Genomic DNA, 4,517 nt, shown 5'->3' on the forward strand with positions numbered 1-4,517 from the left:
TATTTTATGTATATGTGTATCCATCATTGGAAAATTTAGATTAAAAAAAAAAAAGTCCAAATTTGAATGTTCATCTAAACCAAATGAGATTCTGATTAATCAATTTCAGTTCCATTTTTTATTATATTTATATTGGAATTTTGTAAATTGGTAATTTCTTTTTTGATAAAAATAAATGATTTGATATAAAGTTAGATAAAAATGAAAATGAAAAAGAAAAAGTTAATAAAAAGGAGTTATTTATGAGCTGTATGTTGGAAGAAGCTGTGCAACTCCTAATCAGTAATCACTACTTCCTTTTACCATTCGTTTCATCTTCTTTCTCCGATCACCGTCGTTCTTCCTCTACTCGCCGGAACCACAGCCTCTGCACTGCCGTCCACGACACCGGACTCCTCCATCCTCCTGTCTCCGTCGATCTCTAGACGCCGTATACTTTTGTTCCTTTTCTCCCATCTTTTTTTTTATCGTCCTCTCGGTTTCCCCTTCCAAATCTCACTCTAAACACCGTCGCCGGCGACAAGTAACAGCAAGGCTGTTCTTTTTCCGATCTTCATATCTCAGTTACTTTCCAGTTGCTTGGATCAACCTAACAATATACGAATTTATGCCATGGAAGATGTTTCTACAGAGTTGTTTTATTATCACAAACCTAAGATCCCATGGCTCTGATCTTGCATTTCCTTATTGTTGGAATCGGTGATCTCGAAACTATAATCAGGTAAATCTAATACTTTCAATTTATTTTTCAATTTAGTTTACATTCACGATTAAAGGCTTATGTTGTAACTTACCCAAATTATACCGCCATTTGTAGGATTTATATTTTTATTTCACTAAAAAAAATTCATCATGAAATAAATACAGATGAAGAAAACATATTGCGAAACAAATATAAGAATTGTCTCATCCCTTAAGAAAATGAATCGAGTGTGATACACTTATTATTTAAGAAACATGGATAAGGTGTATCAAATGGTCGATAAAAAGAAAATTACGAGTAGACAAAAGGTAACAACATATTGAAGATTATGATAATTTTTTGATGTATCAAAATATCAACTCTACCAACCCGTACGTTTTGGCTAGGTTTAGGTTGCATTTTGGTTTTGGTTGGATTGGGGTTGAGATTTTTCAAACAACAATCATTGAGTTGAGTTATTCAAATGTCTTCAATCCGATTAATCAAATCCATGAGCATCCTTATTTAAAAAGTTCCATATTTAAATGTCAGAATATAAGGGTGGGTAGGTGTAAGCAGATGAATAAAAATAAAAATAACAATGAATGAATTTTTATTTCCCTCCGTTTAACCTAAAATAAAATTTGAGTTTCTAAAGAAATGGACCAATTATATTATTTAAAATAAAATAGTTTCTTTTCTCTTAAACTCTGTTAATTACCACTTAATACTTATAACTAGGTGTAGATACATACCACAAAAAAGGTTAAGTTTTTGGGTTGATATTTTTATCCCCGTCATCACTTTTCACCTCCTGCATATTATTCTCTCACTCACAAGATGGATGATTATTTCTTTCTACCTTTTTTTTTAATTTTAATTTCAAATTTACATTTTATATCTATATAATTAGTTAATTAATTTACTTTCGTCAATACCTTCAAAATGAATCTAATATTGAATATTTTTTTACTTAATATTATTATTATATATAATATGAAAAAATATTTTTAATATTTACACTTTACACTCTTATAGTTATTTATTTAATTTATGGTACATCATTTGTTTTTTCAATTTTCKTTTTACAYCATTATMAYATTAAAATACATAATTTKATATTAACWAAAATACGTTTTAACATGTCACATTAAAATTCTATCTCATATTCATCAAGTAACATGTCACATTATGAACAATGATATCGACAGTTTGTACAAAATACGTTTTAACATGTGTATCTATTTACATAATTGTAAAAAGTAATCTGATTTGAAATAAAGTAAAGTTACTGATTTGAAATAAAGTAAAGTTACTGATTTAAAATAAAGTAAAATTATTGATTTGAAATAAAGTAAAGTTACTGATTTGAAATAAAGTAAAGTTATTGATTTGAAATAAAGTAAAATTATTGATTTGAAATAAAATAAAAAAGTCGATATATATATATATATATATATATATATATATATAAGATCTTCATAAATAAAGATTAAAATGATAATACTTATAAATATTTTACAACATGAAATAGCTTCCTAATAAGAGGTTTAGCCTGCCATGAAAACTAACCTTGTATTTGTACAATCGGTTGATTACAGAAATAGATGCTTACAAACTTCAAACAACTAATATTTGATATTCTCTAATATTGTTCTCTCTCTCTATGTAGGTGATCTGAAGCTGTGAAGGTGTGTCTGAAACACTTACAAGATAAACTTATTTATAGGAAAGGAAAAGCAAAAACAACTGGCTACCGAAGGCTATTACCGGAAACAAATTCAACATATAAACAGTGAAAAGTTGGGAGCACTACTGAAAAGTATGCCACAATTTTCAAACTTAGAAAAGCAAGCTGCTTTTGTCTTTGTCTTTGTCTGCCACCATTGTCTTATACAGCTGTTAAGATAACAGGTGTATTTTATCTTCATGCTTTACAGGAATTTGTCAGCCAGTCTTTTGAGAGCTTTTTCTTTGAAAAATATTCTCCATTTGTTTTTTGCTTCTTCATCATCATTATGGAACTTGAGAAATGTGTAGGCAGCAATTGCAGATGGAATATAAATATTGACTGTAGGAGTCTCTCCAAAGAGTGAATATTCTTCAGATGTCAATACTTCAGAGTTCCAAAAGAAGTCCGAGTAAAAAACATGGTAATATCATATCTTTACTTCTTCAATGGATTGACCAGAAATGTATTGCCAATTAGGACAATGAAGTAACAACTTGTCTTCCCAATCTGAAGAGAAATTCTTTGATAATATCTTGATGACTGAACAACTAGGTTCAGGCTCAGATTTCCAGAATTTTGGAGGTGAAGAATAAATGTCCACCAAGATGAGATAATCATCATAAGTCTTGACCATTTTAATAGCTTCAATGACACGAACTGGAAGCCAATTAATTTGATCAATATCATATAGGATTAGTCCGCAAAGTAATCCATACTTGAAAAGATCATGAAAACTTATTTTTTTCATTTCGAAACATTTGTTCAGATGCAGAAGATAAATCAATCTGAACTGTTCTAAAAAATATTTGTTTTTCATCATCTGGGGTTGGAATTTCTTCCAATTGAACTGAGAAACYTTGAACAGGTGATCTAGATAAAASCATCAGCCATTCTTGGTATTTTAAAAAGGTTTTAAAGTTGATGTCAGAGAGATCAACTAAGTTTTGTAAAAATGAAAAACAACCAAGATTAGGAACAATTARTTGCTTRTCATCAAACTCTTCTGATTCTTCCAAAATATTTTTTCCTTTTGTTTGTGAAGAAGTAGGAGGAATCAAAGGTTTATTTTCAGAAAAGAGTTTATCAGTGAAATCTAAACTTTCTGTATCATCCATTTTTTCTGTGTTATCAGAAAATTGATGAGTTTCAAAGATGGAGTCCAAATAATAGTTGAAGCCTACTTTATCATGCGTAACTTTAAGACAATCAGCAAGATCATGAAAGCCCTTCCACAAAAAGGAGAGAGGTTTCTGAGCTTCTATTTTAGCAGCAACATCTGTCCATTTTTTGTAAATTCCCTTATAAGGTCCATTCATAAGGAGATAACAATAAAAACGTTTTGGACATTGTTTAATGTCATTAAATCTCTGAGCAACCGAGTTAATAATAAAAAATTTCTCATTGGTTTGGTGAGATTTGGTTTTGAGATTCCATATAGAGTCACAAATAGAAGATTCCTCTTTTGTAAGTCTAGATCTTAAGTTGAAAAGAAACTGCTTATCAGGAGGATAAACAGGAATGAACTGTCTTCCAACTTGTAGTTTTTCTTTAGTCTCAGGGATATTTTCCTTCTTAACAACCCTTGGTTTCGGCATCCTGCAGAAAATTAAGAAGAAAATCTGGATAAGATATCAGGAATAACATTTGTCTTTCCTTTTATATGCTCAAAATTAAATTTTATTCCTTTGTCAATGATATATTCATTTAATCTTAGCCATCTATTTAAAAGAAGCTTAAATTCTTTTTTCATATCAGCAAATTTGACTAAAGATTCACAGTCAGTTCTGAGTGTAATTTCCTTTTTCCCTGTTAAAAAGAGAGCAAAAGATTCACAGGAATTAATAACAGCTAAGACTTCAAAATCTAAAGATGTTAATCTTCCTTTTTCTTTGTAAACACCTGAAGCATATTGTAACGCCCCCAGAACCCCGTAGCAATGATATTGTCCGCTTTGACTAACCTGCCCGCTATACCACAAAGCAGTAGTCGCACGGTTTTGTTTCTGGCAGCCGCACAACGCAAGCCCCAAAACCGGTCATGCTAGGATGAGGTATCCACACCCTTATAAGGAGTGCTTAGTTCTCCTCACCAACCGATGTGGGA

General features: G+C 30.6%; 1 long non-coding RNA gene across 1 annotated transcript; it reads left to right on the forward strand.

Moving 5' to 3' along the window:
• Window positions 1-287: 287 nt before the first annotated feature.
• Window positions 288-2,727, forward strand: LOC112529535. Its single transcript, XR_003070936.1, has 2 exons — window positions 288-721; window positions 2,355-2,727. It is a non-coding gene; the product is annotated as an uncharacterized LOC112529535 (long non-coding RNA).
• Window positions 2,728-4,517: the final 1,790 nt, after the last annotated feature.

Source organism: Cynara cardunculus (genome assembly GCF_001531365.2).
Source record: "Cynara cardunculus var. scolymus isolate 2C chromosome LG 1, CcrdV1, whole genome shotgun sequence".
Taxonomy (NCBI): Eukaryota; Viridiplantae; Streptophyta; class Magnoliopsida; order Asterales; family Asteraceae; genus Cynara; species Cynara cardunculus.